This window comes from Oryctolagus cuniculus, chromosome 18 (assembly GCF_964237555.1).
Source record: "Oryctolagus cuniculus chromosome 18, mOryCun1.1, whole genome shotgun sequence".
In the NCBI taxonomy this organism is placed as follows: domain Eukaryota; kingdom Metazoa; phylum Chordata; class Mammalia; order Lagomorpha; family Leporidae; genus Oryctolagus; species Oryctolagus cuniculus.
Window position 1 is genome coordinate 12733445 of NC_091449.1, and position 17598 is coordinate 12751042.

A 17598-nucleotide genomic window follows, 5' to 3' on the forward strand; every position below is an offset into this window, starting at 1 on the left:
CCATTCACTAAGAGCTTTCACATTAGTTGCCTGCCTTGAGTCTCAACTCTGGGGGGGAGACTAAACAGTATTCCCCACCCCCACTTTGTGGGACCCTAGTAGATCCTCCAAGCTCACGCAGCACATCCAGCCGTCACAGAAATCAACACCTTCAGATCCACTAGTGCCCAACACCACCTTGCTCCAAGCTCACCTCCTCCATGGAGTTTCCTAAGACAGGGTCCTCTCACTTCCATGCAGGATCTCGGTCCGGCAACAAACTCTCAGTTCCAAAGTCTACAGGCACTTTGGGGCTCACACAGAAACCACATAATGGATGCAACCCTGGTCTCAGCCTCCTAGAGAAAGGGTAGCGTCTGCCTTGGTGGGAGGAGCAGCTCAGGCGCACATGGGCTCAGTGCCTTGCCCTGCTCTCTGCTTCTTGGAGCCTCAATATCCTCACCAGTTCCAGAAGCACCCTCTGATTCCTCCACGCCGTCACCCCAGGCCACCACCGTCTCCGGCTTGAGTGACTGCAGCAGCCTCCCCTGCTTCATGCCTGCCCCGGACAGTCTTTCCCCAGCACCCAGGGTCTTTCTAAAGCGTAATCTGCCAGCCTCGCTCCCTGGCTGAAGACTCTCCAGGGGCTTTCCACACATCTGGGAATTAAACCTGAACCGCTTTAACCCAGCCTGCAAAGCCCAGTGTGATCTGCCCCCTACTGATGCCTCTCTCTTCCTCCATGACTCTCTCCTTTACCTACCCTGCTCCAAGTCACGCTGCCTCCTTTACTCTGCATGGAACCCAGGACCTTTGCCTATCCCTTCCCCTCTGCTCTTAGCCTAGTTAAATCCTACTCATCAAGGCTCAGCTTAAATGTCTCGCCAACTCTTTCTGACATTTACACCCAAAGATCTACACTCCCTCTAGTTTGTTCACTCCACATGGTCAGCAGTGCTAGCTTTGTTCACTGCCATATCCCAGCGCTCAGCACACACCCAGCACGTGGTAAGTGCCTGACACACACATGGAACGTGTGAAGTGAATGGATGCTTCCCAGGATGAGCATCGGGACAGAGCACTCGAGTCTTCTAAGCCTCGGTTTCCGTTCCGTAAAATCAAGATAATAATTGCTCCCCTATAAGGTAGTGGTGACAGTCCAAACAGAGAAAGAATATCGACAGTGCTTTGGGAAAAATGCTCTACAAACCTAAAAGCCTGAAAAAGCTAGAACCTAGAAGATGGCAGGACTCAGAGAACGCAAGATGGAAGGGCACAGCCATTTGACAGGGAATCTTATTTCCATTTTACATCTTCTATTTCACGGACTTCTCTGAGGTGGTGGTTATAACCCAGAGGAGGAAACCAAGGCTGAGACCTGCCACAGTGTCACAGCGAGTCCATGATAGAGCCAGGTTAGAATCCCTCACACCAAGGCAGTCATGTTTTCTTAGCAACTCCCTAGCAATGGGCTGTTTTTAGGAAACATTTAGGTGGGGCCAGCGTTGTGGAATAGCAGGTAAAGCCGTTGCCTGTGGTGCCAGCATCCCACATGGGCGCCAGTTCGGGTTCTAGCTACTCCATTTCCAATCCAGCTTCCTGCTGATGTGCCTGGGCAAGCAACAGAAGATGGGCTAAGTCCTTGGGTCCCTGCACACTTGGGAAACCTGGAAGAAGAATCTGGCTCCTGTCTTCAGAACAGCACAGTTCTGACTGTTGTGGCTATTTGGGGCGCGAACCAGCAGATGGAAGATTCTTTCTCTCTCTCTCTCTCTCTCTCTCTCCCTCTCTCTCTCTCTCTGTCTGCTTCTCTGTAACTCTGCCTTTCAAATAAAAATAAATAATTATTTTAAAATATTTAGGGGCTGGCACTGTAGTATAGCTGATAAAGCCACCGCCTTTGATGCCAGCACCCCATATGGGTGCCAATTAAATCCTGGCTGCTCCTCTTCTGATCTGGCTTTCTGCTTATGTGCCTGGGAAAGCAGCAGAGGAAAGCCCAACTGCTTGGGCCCCTGCACCCACATGGGAGGCTCAGAAAAAGCTTCTGGCTCCTGGCTTCGGTCTGGCCCATCCCCGGCCAATTTGGCCACTTGGGGAGTGAACCAGCATATGGAAGACCTCTCTGCCACTCCTCCCTCTCGCTCTCCCTCTCCCTCTCCCCCTGTGTGTGTGTGTGTGTGTGTGTGTGTCTGTGTCTCTGTGTGTGTGTGTGTGTCTAACTCTCTCACTCTGCCTTTCAAATAAATAAAATAAATCTTAAATTTTTTAAAATTTATTTATTTGTTTATTTGAAAGGCAGAATGACAGAGATTGATTGACAGATTCTACTCACTGGTTCACTCCTCAAATGTCTGCATCAGCTAGGTCTTGGCCAGGCTGAAGCAAGGATCCAGCAACTCCGTCCAGGTCTCCCATGTGGGCGGTAGGGACCCAGATACTTGAGTTATCTTCTGCTGCTTTCCCAGGCACATTTGTAGGAAGCTGGCTTGAAGCAAAGTAGCCAGGACTTGAACAGACTTTGTAATACCGGATGCCGACATTGCAAGTGGTGGCTTAATCTGCTGTGCCAAAATGCCAGCCCCCACTAGTGAGCTCCTGACTTACATTTCTGCACTGAATAAATGAAGAAGGCTGACCAGAGACAATGGACCCAAAGGCAGTACTGGCTCTGCCTCTCACTGGATGGTGACCATGAGCAAGACATTTGCCTTCTCTGAGCCTCAATGTCCCCACTGGCAAAGCAGGAATAATGATAACGCCTACCACTTAGAGCGATCAGGAGTCACAGGAGCTCACAGGGTGAGTGCTCCACACAAACAGAGCAGCCCACAATCAGCTGTTAGGACTGTCACTCTTCCACACAAGGGAAGGGCACGGGCAAAGGAAAAGAGGCTGGTGGGGGAAACACTTCTCTCAAAGTAGGCGCGTCTGGAGCCAGACAGAAAGGGACTCCCAGATCTTCGCTCAGCTGCCAAGGCAGAAAGTGGGACGCTTCAGCGCGTCACAGACTCCAAGCACAGGGGTGCCATCCTCAGGCACCCAGAGGGGTCACCACAGGCAAAGCGTCCCCTGATCGCCTGCCCACCTCTCCATCCTCTGCCCCAGGGCCCTTGCCTCAGCCAGAGTCCCATACTCAGCCAATCGCGACAACATTGGCTCTATCCCAGGACACAGCCCTGCCCACATGGCCAGAGGGATCTTTCTTTCTTGTGTTAGTAAGGCCCTTTACTAACTGGAAAACAATTATCTAACTTGTTAACTGCAAAACTACTCTCTGAAGGTAGTATAAAAATTCATAACCAGTGAAAGGTAAGAACTGTTTCAGGCATAAGCAAGCCCAGGACACATGGGTAGGTACAAGTGTCTACACGCAACCTTTGTTGTACAGATGGTCCCTTCCCATGAGTCACAGAGACCTAACACTGCCCCTCACCAACCAGGCAGCTGTGAGGCCTCAGGCATGTGGATGCTGCACCAACGTGGGATTTGCTGGTTGTGGGGTGGGGCTGACAGGTCGGATGAAGGGAAGCAGCATGCAAAGTCATCCCAGGCTCCTCCTTCTGAATACCCTGCATCTGCCAACTTTCCCTCAATTCAACCTAGAGACGTCTGAAACCCTCCGCTCCTCCCTCCGCCCCTTCTTACCAGGCCCTCCCAAATGAGGCCACGCCCAGTGTCACACCCACAAGTGTTTCTCATTGCGAGTTCTTCCTCACTCACTCCACAGATTGCTTTTGAATCCCATCCATGCAGCAGACGCTGAGCTAGGGACCAGTGACACTGTAGCCACTGCCCTGGAGAGCCAACAAAGGAGGCAGGGCCTAAGGTATCCAATCCATGCCCCACACGCCTTGACACAGGTTACTTGTCTGCCCAGACCAAGAGGAACAATCTTGGCATCCCAAGCTGCCCACTCTCCAGCCAGCAGGAGGAGGTGAAAGGGCAGGAGGGCAGTCGTGGGAGGTGCCCATGTGGAGGGAAGATCACTTTCTGCAGGGTGAGGACCCCCAGAGCTGCTCTAACTCTGCTTGGGGGGCTGAAGAACACTGGGCCTTTGAGGCACAGCAAGAGCCACATGCACCAACTGAACAGCTCAGGTTTTAGGGGAAGCCAAGGCCCAGAGCAGGCAAGTGACTGAAGCAAAGCCACACAGCACATATTTGGCAGAGAGAGGGGATCCACCCCTCAGGTTTCCAGCTCTCTCTGTAGGTGTAGATGAATTTTAACTCCTCCAACACTGATGCCCCAAGAAAAAGAGAAAAGAGCTTAAGATCTTCTCTCTGTGCTTTCTGCTGATGCTCCAAAGACCTGGGCCTCTGTTTATTTCAATGGCTACAGGAGGGGGACAAATCAAAAGAGATGCAGGTTAAGACAAGGGAAACGGGACAAGGACAGACAAGGATGGAGGGGAAGGCATATAGCGAGGCAGAGAAAGGAGGGATGTAGGGGAGGAATGACAGGTCTGAGGCCAAGGAACAGAGGAGCAGACAGAGGTGTTTCAGTCCTGGGGAGGATTAATAAAAGAGAGAGGGCGTAAAGTCAGAGAAGGACAGAGACAGAAAGGTGCAGAGAAAGAGAGGCAAAGACCAAGAAAAGCAGAAAAAGAGACGAAGGGAAGGGAAGGGAAGGGGAGGGGAGGGGAGGGGAGGGAGGCTGGGGTTACCCGGGCCTTCTGCAAACTGCTTCCCCAACACCCTCTCTGCTGCCCCTCACACCAGCAGTCCTGTGGGGTGTGCGGTGTTATCCCAGCCCCTGAAGTGGCTGTTCAGAGCACAGCTGAGACTGATACATGGGAGGAGTGTCCAACTCTTAGCCCTGACTCTTTCCCCTTTTACCCAGCTGCCTCCCCAAGAAAAGAGACAAGTTCAGTATGGAAGGGACAGGGATAGGCCCTGGGGTACCAAGGTGCTGGGCTGCTATAGGGGGTCTACAGGGGAGGGGCATGACTCCTCTCCTCTGGCGCCCGCAGACGCCCCACCTGTTCTTATCCTGCCTTTGGCCAAAACCTCCCTCAACCTGTGGCCATCATCTCCCTGCTTGCCCATCCCTGTTCCTCCTCCTGCCCATTACTATGCCCCCCCAATCACTCATCCAGAGCCCCTCTTTCTGCTCCCCTACAGGTCTGAGGCTAGAGAGGGGAGGACAGAGGCCTAGATGTGGGAAAGAGGACCTGGTGGATTACTGAGGCTGTTCGGAGACTGCGGCTGACATGGATGAGGAGGAAGAGGAGAAGGCCTTGGTGATGGACGATGCTGATTCTGTGGTGGGGGGATGGCAGGAGAGGGGGTGGAGGAGAGCTGGGGGAGGGGTGGTAGGAAGCAGGTTGGTGGGGGGAGCAGGACCAGGCTCACATTTGGCATTCAGGGCAGCTGACAATAAAAATGCTTTATTGCCAAGAAACTGGATCGATCGGGGCTGGAGGGGGCCGGCAGGGGGGACGCGGAGGGCTCAGCGCAGAGGCCGGCGGCCCGGCCTCTGCAGCGACCAGGGCCTGAGCCGCCCTCCCCCCTGCGCCCCCCTCCCCGCCTCCTGCCCTTTCTCTCTCCTGAAGCCACCGCTTAGTTCTTATTATATTTTTTCTTATATATTTTTCCCCCAGCTTCTCCTGCTCCTGTTTTTTTTTTTTTTTCTTTTAATTTTTTTTAAAAAACTCACCACACTCCCAATGCCGCAGGCTGGGTGGGGGCACCTGCCCAGGCTGAGCCCCTACCCACAGGGCTTCCAGGGCTGTTGGCTCTGGAATGAGCCTTACTTTCCCTCTATATCCCCCACTTCAGCCAGGCTCCCCCCAAGTCTGTCCCCTGCCATGGATCCCTATCTCTTCCTGCCACCCCCTCCTAAGGGCCTCCTCCTGTCCCAGGGGCACCCCTCCACCAGTGGGCTCAGGCCTTGGTCAGGACTTCCACCCTTCCCCCCCCTACCTGGCCCCCTGCTCACTCCCCGAGCCATTTAGCTGATGGTCAGAACTGTCCGTCAAGGGGCTCTGAGCCCCTGGGGACCCAGATGGGAGGAGGGAGGGGGAGAGGTCGGGGGTCAGGCCACGTCCCCTCAGCTCCTCTCTTTCCCCTCCCCCTTCCTAACAAAGGGAGCCAGGATGCTAAGGAGCGGGGGCAGCCTGGTACTCAGGGAAGCAGGGTGGAGAGGGTTGTCTGGACGGTCATGGGTAGGGATGAGGGTGGGGGGGCTGACTCAACTGCCCCTCCTCTGCCCTCCCCCTCGGGTCAAGGCTAAGGTGATTCCTCAACCTCTCTGAGGCTGAGCTGGAAGGGGAGGAGGATCTGGACAGACAAAGAACCAGAGCCCCAGGGAGTTGGGGGCTGGGGGGGTTGCACCTGAGACCCACAGTTGTGGTTGAGGGAGGAGCAGCAGGCACCCCCTCTGGCCCTGGGCTCACCCTCCTGATGGCCCTGCCTCCCATCTACACCAATCCCTGCAGATCTTAGAGCCATACTGAACCTTCAAGCTGGAGCAGAGTTGGAGGGGGGTAGAGAGAAACTGAGGCCTAGAGAGGGGAAGCAGGGCCAGGGTTAGGATGGAGGACGGAAGCCCAGCCCCAGGGCTCCCGCACTGCCCTACAGCCCTTCCCTTCTCAGGTCTTGTCCTAGCGAGGAGGGATATCTTCCTTCCCTGCCCTTCCCCACCCAGGTCAGGGGCAGCTAAAACACTAGGGCAGATGGAAGAAGGTTCTACAGACCAGGAAAGACCAAGCCAGCGCACAGGGTGAGGGACCAGAAGAAATAAATTAAATGTGATCTGTCTGTAGCAGTGGCCTGGCACAGCTGTGGGAGAGTGAACATCAGCAAGGGCAGGAAACCATCATGGATAGGTGTTCCTAGGTGCAAAGCTGGTGACAGTGAACAGGGGCCTTCAGAGAGGTTTCCACACTTGCTTACGGTCACACAGTGTGGAAGAATCCATACCCACCTGGGGCCTTGGGGCCTCCCACCTTCCCAGCCTGCCAGGGAGGCCAAAGGGAGCCAAGTCAAGGAAGCCGGCACACCCACAAAGGGTAAGGAGAGGTCAGAGAGACAGAAAGAAAGGGATGAAGATTCTGTGCTTAAATTCCTCCACCAAGGCTGCAGTGGCTCCAGGAAGAGGGCCGCAGCCAGAGGGAAGGGGGGAGAACAAGGCAGGCCTCTTCGGGGCAGGGGTGGACTAAGCTCAGACATGCCCCCCCCAGCCTGCCAAGGAAACCCCAGATGGGTCCAGGACTATAGGGGTCCCGGCTGCCCTCCCCCAAACCTCCCCTCCCTTTTCTCCCTCTCTTTCTCGGCTGGCTATCGACCGGGCTGTGACATGGTAGATCAATACGGCAGGGATATAAAGCCGGCTGGCTGCCTGCCTGCCTCTGTCTCTCTCTCTCTCTCCCTTGCTTGCCTTGCTTCCCTTTCCCCGAGCCGCATCCAGGCCTCCCAACCCCCAAATGTACCCCTCACCCCAGCCTCTGAGGGGCCAGGGTCCCCCCAGCTCCCTACAGTGGGAGAGCTTAGGGGGGCTGACAGCTTGGACAGCCAGGAGAGGGGGTGAGTATGAGAGTGTGGGAGTGGGCAGGGAAGCAGATGGGGATGGGGACTTACAGGTAAGGGGGCTGTGATAAATGGAAGAACGGCCCCCCTGGGAGAAAGCAGGCCTCCCCTCAGTTGGGAGCAGCTCAGGGAGATGGGGCCCTTTGAAAGTATGTGAGGGACAAAGCTCTGGGGGGTGGGCAGGGACCCTTGGGGCTGGGCAGACACTGCCCTGAGCCTGTGGGGCAGGGTAGGACTTGGGGGTGATGAGGTAAGCTACAGTGAATGGCTGCAAAGAAGAGCAGGGCACCCCCGGGCACTCCCGCTGCTCACACACAGGACCTCATCCTGCCTCATCCTTTCGGTCTCTGTGGGTGGAAGCTAACTTGGCCTCACCCCAAGGCCTGGCCCACCATGTGCAGTGAGGGTGGGGGTTGTGAGGCATCGGACAGGAGATTCCCATGGAGGGCTGCGGTGTCTGCGTTGCCATGTATGTGGGCTTTCATGTGTCCTTGAGCTCTGCTGGGGACTTGGGGACTGTGTGACCCGAGTGTCCTGACTCCTGAGTCATGTCTGTGGGTGTGTCCCAGGGGCACTCGGTGGCTGTGTGTATTCTTCCACGAGTGCCTCCCTGACCTGGGTGTCTCTCGGGGACTTACAGATGTGTCCCCAGCTGATGGGGTGGCTGTGCTCCTGTGGGCTCTAGGTTATCCGTATGTGCTGGCGAGTGTGTCTGAGCGCAGGTGTCTGTGTGAGTCCCTGGTGTCCCTGTGTGTCTCAGGGACTCCATGCGGATGTCTCTGTGTGCATCAGAGACTCCCTGTCTTTGTGTCAGATTCCGGGGGATTTCTCGTGTGTCTACGTGACTCTGTGTCCCCATGTGCTGAGGCCGAGTGTGCTTCCACGACTGGGCTAGAGGCTCTGGGTGTGTCCCTGTGTGTGTCATGGGGACTTGGTGCACTTGATGGGGGGGGAGGGCGGTAACCCTGAGTGAGTGGGGGAGGGGGCGAGGCAGCAGATGCTGGTTAGCTGGTTTTATTACTACAAAGTCTCCAAATACGAATGTGAGGAACTGTCTGCCTTCTTCCCTTCCCTGCTAGAGACCCCAGACCCCTGCCAAGATGGACCTGCACCCCCTCCCTACCCCACCTTGGGCGGGCCGTACCTCTGCTCTTCAACACCCCCTGCTTTGGTGGACGCCACCTTAACTCCACCAAGCGACCTCCGTCCCTCCCAACCCCCCCAGCGCCACCCGCTCCCCCCGCCCTCCCCCCACCACAAGTCCAGTCCAACCCAGACAAAAGCAATTACTCCTGAGGTAGGATGTGAGTGTGGGTGTTAGAAACAGAAAAAAAGGGGGAAGGGAGGGGGAGCAAGAGAGACACACACACAGAGGCAGGGGAGATCGGCCAGAGACCCAGAGACAGGAGCCAGAGTGAGACCGCAGCGGCAGAGAGGAGAGACAGAGGGACACACAGAGAGAGGCAGAGACAGAAGATGAAAGAGACCAGAAGGGACACAGATACAGAAACAGGAGGCAAAGGCAGAGAAAAAGAGCAGAGGAAAGGCAAATGGAGAGAGCATGACAGGGGAGAGAGACAGAAACAGAAAGCAGAGAGACAGCGAGAGGAAACTCAACAGAAAGAGAACAGAGAGAAGATGCAGATAAAGAGATGGGGAGAACCGGGAAACAGGTAGAGAGGAGGTGAGGGGCAGATCGAAAGAGAGAGAAAACAACATTCAGAGGAGAACAGCGAGAGAGAATGAGACAAGGCTGAGGAACACAGAATGGGAACCAGAGAGGTGCGGATGGAAGACCAAGTCCAAAGGGATCTCTCCCCCCAACCCCTCTCTCAGCTTTCTCCCCACCCCCAGGCCAGGAAGCCCGGGATGGCCAAGCCCCTCCCACAGCGCTAAAGCCTCTGAGAGCCAGGGCAGGGAGAGGACAGTAAGAATAGACAGGCCTGACCTCTGGCTGCAGCATGGACTAGGCTCATGACCACAAGGGTGGCTGGGAGCAGGACACCCCTTCCTACCACAAACCCTGCCGCCCTCATCCTCCACACACTGGAGGCTTGGCTGAGCTCCTTGCACTATGCCAGGCACAGCAGAGCAGGCTGGAGGCGTGTATTTCCCTCCCCACAGTCGTGCCCGCCTTCCCTGGCTGCCCTTTCCGCTCACGCCCAAGGCCTCCATCCCTCACCCGCGTGGTGCTCTCATGCGCTTGCACGCTCTTTCTGTTTCTGTCTGTCCGAGCGCCTCGCTCTGCTTCCCGTCTCTGACTTGTTTCCTGATCTCTGGCTCTTTGTCTACTCTTTGCTGCTCCGTTCCTCTCTGCACTTCTCTGTCGCTGTGACAGGCACGCTCCGAGTCTGCCTGAGTCTCTCTCACTCCGTCCCCCTCTGGCCTATTTCTGGACCCCCCTCCCTCAGACAGCCCCTCTCGCCCTCTGGTCTACCACATGCCCCACGAGGAGTGCCAGCAGAAGCCCTGGAAGCTTCCCGGAGCACTGCAGGGGCTTTCCCCTTCTCCCTGTCCTTTCCTCTCTCCCTACTCACCACCAGACTCTAAATCTCCGTGGGGCTCCCTTCAGAGACAGAAGCTGAGACACGACCCATAGGCCACTCATGTGGAAGACCTGGAAACAGAATCCCAGGACCAGAGGAAAAGGAGGCCCCTGGGGAGGAATGAGAGCCCAGGAACACAGCTGGAGACCCAGAAAAGGAAGAAAGAAGACAGCAGTGGAGCCACAGGGAGAGGAAGAGGAAAAGAAGGAAAGCCAGGGGCCCAGGCCCACAAGGCAGCGTGAGCCACGGGGCCCAAGGGGTGGGGTGCTCACAGTTTCCAACACACTGCTGAAGACATCCAGGGCCAGACTCTGAGGGCTGCCCTCCGCCTCGCAATCCTCGGCGGTGCTCCGAAGAGCCCTGAGGAACAGCTCCCTCTATTGAATCAGGGCCCCTGGGCTCCGTGCCTGCCAGAACAGGGGCTCTCGGCCCCATTTGCCACGGGACTGTCAGGGATCCAGGGAGCCATCAGTCCTGAATCTGCTCGGCAACGGGAGCCATTTTTACCTCTTTCACATCTGTGCGCCCTGACAGACACTCCCAGGCCACAGCTATGTCACCTACCTAGTGGCAGAGCAAAGGGCCTAAGGGATTAAGCAATCTCTTGCCTCCTCCAGAGCCCCACAACAGGAAACAGCCCTCTGCACCTGGACTCCACATCCAGTGAGGAACGCCACAGCTGCAGGCCCCGTCCACAGCTGACTCACACAGCTGCCAACTGCAGACTAGCCCAGCAGGTCCCACCCCATCGCTGCAGCCCACCCACATGCAGAAGAGCTGCCCTCAACTGAAGCTCTGTCCCAGGCCGGCCCACCCCCCTCAGCAACACCTGTAACACCACACACCCTCGCCCTGTAGCCACAGCCCCCAAGGTGCGCCTCAGAAGAGGCTGACTGGACCTGGGGATCTGCACAAACCCCTTACCCCACCGACACTTCCGGGTCTTGTCTGTAGAACATGCCCTGCCCTGGGAGCCTAACCTCAGCTCCAGAGAGCACACTACTACACTACACCCCTGCCTGCGGGAGGCACCCCAAGCTGGGCTCACTGTCCCTCCCTCTGCTGCCCTGGGGTAACTCATCACCTCGAAGACCAAAGGCGAGAGCCTTTAGCACCACAGCTGAGCTCCTGCCTCTGAGGCCTTTAGGATGCGAGTGTGCGGGTGCCCTGGGGTGCACCCTGGTGCGTCTGTCTGTCTGCTTCTCTCTGAGTCATCTCAGTGACCCCAGATCTACTCCACACCAAAGGCCATCTTATCTTTTTGTGGAAGGATGAAAGGATAGAAGGGAGGGAGAAATAAGGTGGCAACACAGCCCTGCTGCTGTCCTGCCACTCGGTGGGCACAGCATGCCCAGGGCACTGCAGACTCTGAGGACAGACCACTATCCATGTGTGTCCAACGGGGAGTCACAGCCAGCTGCCCAGCCATCCTTGCTACCCACTTTAACCATAACCTACTCCTTGGCTTCTCCAAAACCTTCAGGACCTCCTCCAACTCCCTCCTCCACCCACAGAGTTCTTGAGGGCTCACCCCAAGAATAGCTAAGCTACCCCTCTTTCCCTACCTCAGCCCCTTGCAGGGCCCTGGCTCAGGCTGGTAGTGTTCACTTCTGACTCCCCACCAGCCTGGGCACTTTGGAGACCACATGGGTTCACCTCGTCTCAGCATCTTTAGACGATGGCACAAGACCCAGCACACAACAAATCCCAGCAAAGATTAGCTGCAGGAATAAATGGATGGATGTGGTTTACGAGTCTGTTTGCTCACTTACTTATTCATTCAAAAAATACTTGCTGAACATTTATACTGTGCCATGGACTGAGCATCAGCATGTTAGACAAATAGAGAAGTTCTCCTTGCCAAGAAATTTGACAGACAGAGGCGCTAAGCACAGAACCAGATGCAGTGCTAGTGATCAGGAAGGACGAGGGTGTAACCCAGCCTGGGGGACAAAGAAGGCTGTTCAAAGCCGAGGAGCCTTAGAAGAAGGTAGGCCGTGACCCCCAGGAAGAACCACAAAGGGGTGAGGAAGGGGAACCCCAATGCTGCGTGAGCGTCAGAGGCAGCCCAGCACTCTGGCGCTGGCAGAGGGTCCCGCCCATCCTGGAGCATGGAGGGGGCCTCCAGACAGTGTGAGGAATCACGCATCTTCCAAGTGGCTATTAGAATCTTTGTTGTAGTTGTGGTTTTGTAACAAAATTACGCAGGCCTCCTTCAAAGGCATCTCTCTCTGGCAGGTTAAACTTTTCCTTACGCCCTTCAGATATTTTGGCAACAGTCTTCAAGGCAAGTTTACAAACTCCATCAGCAAGTCATCTCTCCACTGTATAACTGCGGTTTCCATTGAAAAATCAACAGGTATGGGAGTAGGTGTTTAGTCTCGCAGTTAAGACACTGTTAAGATGTTGGTGAAGAGGTGAGTATTGTGGCACCACTTGGGACACCAGTAGCATTGAGTCCCGCCTCTGTTTCTGATTCTAGCTCCCTGCTAATGTGCCCGAGAGGCAGCCTCTGCCACCCACATGGGAAACTTGGATAAAATTCCTGGCTCCTGACTTTGGCCTGGTCCTGCACATCCCACGTCAGGGCGCCTGGGCTCCACTTCCAGCTCTGGCTCCTGACTCCAGCTTCCTGCTAACGCAGATCCTGGGAAGCAGTGATGTAACAAGTGACTGAGTTCCTGCCAACCATGTTGGGAACCCTGAATTGAATTCCTGGCTCCTGGCTCCTGGCTCCTTGCTCCTGGCTCCTGGCTCCGGCTACAGTTCCAGTCCCAGTTATTATGGACATTTGGAGAATGAACCAAAGAATGGAAACTCTCTCTTTGTCTGTCTGTTTCTGTTTCTCAAATAAGCCTTTTTTAAAAACAAACAAGTAGCCCCAATATAATCCAATCTCTTCATTGCTTAGTTTATCAGAGCTGGCACTAAATCAGACATCAGGTATTTTCCCAAATCAAATTTACTCCTGAAGCACAAAGATTTGCCACCCTGTGGAGATTTCTAAAACTATGGTATATTTTAATGGGATGGAAGAATGGGAGCTTAAGCTCAGGCAGACCTGAGTACACATTCTAACCCTACCACTGACCTCCTGGGCGACCGTAGACAGATCGCCTGGGCTCTGCATGCCTCAGTCTCTTTCCTTTGTAACAGGTACTCATACTTCACAGGGTTGCAGTCAGAACTAAAATCACAGTGCCCAGAACAAGCCATGAGTGGCCCCTAACAAATGTCACCCTCCCCATTGGGATGTAACTGCTGTCTGTCATTTGCTACCAAACCTGTCACACGTATGTCTATGAAGCTTGAGATTTAATGAACAACTATTCAGAGACAAAAAACCAAAATCACAGACCTGTCTGCCCCCTCCATCTGTGTTCCTGTAGCCCGGCTGTCACACATCCCTCAAAGCCTGCCTCCTGCCCCCAAACTAATTCTGCATCCTGGAAGTGCCTTGACCCTCTTTTCAACCTGAAGGGCATCACAGCACACGGGGATCCAGGGAGAGCTGCAACTCTGGTTCCCTGGAGAAGGCACACCAGGAAAAGGACACATGTGTAACTATGACGCCCATGTTCCTCGCCAGCTAACACAGAGGTCCTTGAATGAATTCAGGTGGGCTGTGACTATATGAAATTGTAGCACGATCTCATTAACCTATCTTTGTAAAAGTAGCATCTATGAGCCAAAGTCCTGAAATGTGTGGTGTTAACCACAAGGAGGTTTTTGAAAATTTGCATTGTTGCCAACATTTAAAAATTAGATTTCACATAAAAATATGAATTTCTGGCTTCTCCTGAACAGTCAGAAAATCTGGCAAGCCAGGGCTGCATCTTGCATGGAGACAGTCCAAGGGGCTAAAAAGCAGCACCTACCCCACAGATTTCCCTGTCTGCCATGGTCAGTCCCTGTCACACCAGGTGGCAAACCCTGGGACACAGCTCTCGCCTGCTTCCTAAGGCTGTGATTTCTGGTACAGAGAAGAACTCCCTGGTAGGAGGCCTGTGAAGGCAAAATGTGGCCTCCCTGGGATTGGAATAGGGGTGGCAGCACAGTGGGGGGGGAGCAGCCCTACCCAAGATGTCCCCGCCCCGCCCTTCTCCAGATGCTCATTGCCAGGGCCTCACCAAGCCAAGTGGTGCGAACACAGGGCAAACCCCAGAGCCTTTGCTTCCCCCAGAGCTGAGTGACTCCAGAACTCGGGCTTCTGTCTGGGAGTCTCAGGGGCTCCACAGAGGGGCTCCAGAAATCCTCATCTGTTCAGGGGAGATCTTGCAGCTGTATTTTGAGCTCCTGCTTTCCGAGGCTACACGCTTTCAAAGAACAACTTTCATCTTCACAACACCTCTGTGTGGTAGGTGCTGTTAATTACCCTCCTTTGACAGGTGGGGAAACTGAGCCACCTGATCATTCTTCCTCTACCTCCTTTTGGCCTCAGGACAATGCCTCAGGTGGATTCCATTATTATTCCCTTTATAGATGAGGAAGTGGAAACTACAACTTTCCTAAATCCCTCACAAAAAAGGTACTCAAACATGGTGGGCCCTAAAGCCGTGATCTGAGCCACTGAGCTGCCCCTACTCCTACTGAGCCCTAATCCTCATCAGCAGATACACATACAGTCATCAACACCCAGAACCACAAGACGCACCGGTTAGACTGGACCTCGCCGGGGACAGACACAGAACAGGGAAGGGCAGCAACCCCCAGGGGGAGGCTGGGGACAAGGATGGGGAAGCAGAGGCTTTAATAAGCAACAAGCAAAGCACTCAGCACATGGCCTTACCTCTTGGGTAGACGCAGCAAAGCTAGTACATTCAGGCCACCAACCCAGTCCAGCTGAGAACCTGGAGAGAGAGGAGAGTGGAGTCAGGGTCCCAGGAATCCATCTCCACCGCACGTAGGGTACTGCCCTCTCCCATGGAGGGACCCTCCTCCTGTCTCACCACCAGGAGTTGCACATTAGTGAACTCGGGTCCTGCCATCCACTTGGGGCCTTCAGTGGTCATTTCCAGCCTCTGGTCTCAGTGTTCCCATCTCATAAATGGGTATACTATTGACTGCCCCTCTTCTCACCAGACTGGAAGCTCCTTAAAGGGCAGAGACTTTGTCTTGAAGCTTGAGCATTTGGCAAAGGGCCTAGCAAATTTGAGATGTTCAATAAGTACATAATGACTGAGGAAACAGGTAAATTAGCAAGCTGAATCTCAAAAGACTGCTGGACTAAAGGAGAAAGGAATAGGAAAGGGTTACCCATTATTAGGTACCTGGGTGCTGTGTGCAGAGAGATGAAAATAAGTCATAGTGGGACCGGCACTGTGGCGTAGCTGGTAAAGCTGCTGCCTGCTATGCTGGCATCCCATGTGGGCACCAGATCAAGTCCCAACTGCTCCGCATAGGATGCTCTCTGCTAATGTACCTGGGAAAGCATTGGAGGAAGTACTTGGGCTCCTACACCCCTGTAGGAGACCCGGAAGATGGTCCTGGCTCCTGGCTTCAAATCAGCCCAGCTCTGGCTATTGTGGTCATTTGGGGAGTGAACCAGTAGATGGAAGATCTCTCTCTCTCTCTCTCTCTCTCTCTCTCTCTCTCTCTCTCTCTGCCTCTGCCTCTCTGTAACTCTTACTTTCAAATGAGTAAATAAATCTTTTTAAAAAAGAAGTCATAGTAATGATACTTTTTTTAAAAAAATTAATTTATTTATTTGAAAGGGAGAGCATCAGAGAAAGAAGAGATAGAGAGACAAGAGAGCTCCTCCATCCACTGGTTCATTCCCCAAATGGCTTCAACTGCCAGGGCTGGGCCAAGCCAAAGCCAAGAGCCAGGAACTCCATACTGGTCCCCACATGGGTGGCAGGGTCCATTATCTCCTGCCTTCCCAGGCACATTAGCTGGAAGTTGGATAGGAAGTGGAGCAGCCAGGACTGAAACCAGCACTCTGATACAGGATGCTGGGGTCACAAGCCTGGATTAACCCGCTGTGCCACAACGCCAGCTCCAATGATGCTTCTGACTTTGATATTTGTCTACTTGCTTATTCATTAAGTTAATCAACAAATATTGAGCTTTCTCAGGGGTAGGCAGAGGGAGTTGTGGAAGTTCTAAGGGAGGGCCAGGAAGACTCAGGGAGAAAGTGACATCCAAGCCAAATGGACAAAGAGCCAGGTGGAAGGAAAGGCTGTGAGGCTTTGCCTGCCCTGAGCACAAGGAGCCACGTGGAGGGGTGAGAGGCTCTGGAGACCCCAGCAGCTTCCTCCTGCAGGACACTGGGAGCCTGGTCCAAGCAGCTGAGGCCTCACTGGAGGGGGAGAGACACACTCAGCTGTCCTTGGGAAGGCACCTCTGCAAGCTGCGTGGAAGTGGACAGGACAGCAAGGAAGAGAGAGAAGCTCACTTGTTGCCTTCAGTGATCATTTCTGGCCTTTGGCCTCAGTGTCCCCATCTCATAAATCGGCAGACTGGGAGACCCCCTCTCCAAAGAGCATTCGCTGAGTCTCTGCAGCCCTGCAGGGAGGAAAGTCAAGGCTGGTATCATCCCTATACACATGCGGCCAGCAAGGCTGCCTAGGATGTGCACAGAAAAGGCGAGAGAGCTGAAGTCTGGGCCTCCTACTGCAACCTAGTGTCCCGCCTTCTTGGAAAAGCTGTTTGGACCTATATAAGGACCACTCTTGCCTCTGCTTGTTGTGGACATTCAGAGAAGGGGCCAGGGACTGAGTGATAGGGAAAGACATTCCAGAGACACGACTTCAGGGAGCTCTTCCCACCAGGCAGGTACTGACGAGTGGACAGTGAGCCATGGCCCAGAGAGGGAAAGCTCTGTGGGCAAGGTCACACAGCCAGTAGGCCCAGTCCCATCTGACGTCCATGTGTCCCTGTGGGTGTGCTCCTGAGTGGGGAATGGAGAAGGGATGACTAGCAGTGACCATGGACTTTGAAGTCTAGTAGACAACTTTTCTGTCGTGGAACATCTGCCAGCACAGATAGGGAGACTGAGGCACAGGGCAAGCGGCGAACACATAGAATTAGGGAAGGCCTGGGGTTTAGGAGCAGAAAAAACATGGACTGACATGGAGGAGAGAGGAAAAAAGGGAAGAGATGAGGGACAGAGAGGAGGAGTGAAGGGAGTCACAGGCAGAGACCAGAGAAAAAAGTCTAAACAGTAAAGAAATGGGGAGGAGGGAGTAGGTAAGGAGCCAAGACCCACCCAATTCTCCCCACCTCCTCTACCTGGAGCCCTCACTGGGCCTCCACCTTCAGAGGCAGCAGAAGGGGTCCGGGACCACTGGTCCCTGGGGGGAAGAGAGAGCTGGGGTTGCTTCCCCCTCAGGGCTGCTCCCCCCACCCCGCCCCGGAGCTAATCAGCGGCTGTCATCTCCACGGTGAGGTCTTGGTTAAGGAGATTTAGGGCCGGGATCAATAGGAAATTTAAAAATCGATGCAGCGCGCAGGGCAAAATCGATGGCGTTTAATCGCCTTGCCGATTCCCAGTCAAAACAATTAGCCGCGCTGAGTGTTGAACACGGTGGCGACACGGCATT

General features: G+C 54.5%; 1 protein-coding gene and 1 long non-coding RNA gene across 7 annotated transcripts in view; one reads left to right on the top strand and one right to left on the bottom strand.

Annotated features, from left to right (window-relative positions):
- POU2F2 (POU class 2 homeobox 2) overlaps positions 1 to 17598 on the bottom strand; it is a 105515-nt gene that overhangs the window by 51409 nt on the left and 36508 nt on the right. For 3 of the 6 annotated variants that reach the window (XM_051836489.2, XM_051836484.2, XM_070063293.1), the window contains exons 2-3: positions 16452 to 16561; positions 14844 to 14904 (exon numbers count right to left, since the gene is read on the bottom strand). The gene's annotated coding sequence lies outside the window, so the exon portion shown is untranslated. The remainder of the gene's footprint in view (positions 1 to 14843; positions 14905 to 16451; positions 16562 to 17598) is intronic. The other 3 variants (XM_051836492.2, XM_051836485.2, XM_051836486.2) reach the window with 1 other exon arrangement.
- LOC127488221 (uncharacterized) lies at positions 6996 to 12874 on the top strand. Its single transcript, XR_007915779.2, has 2 exons — positions 6996 to 7505; positions 12537 to 12874. It is a non-coding gene; the product is annotated as an uncharacterized lncRNA (long non-coding RNA).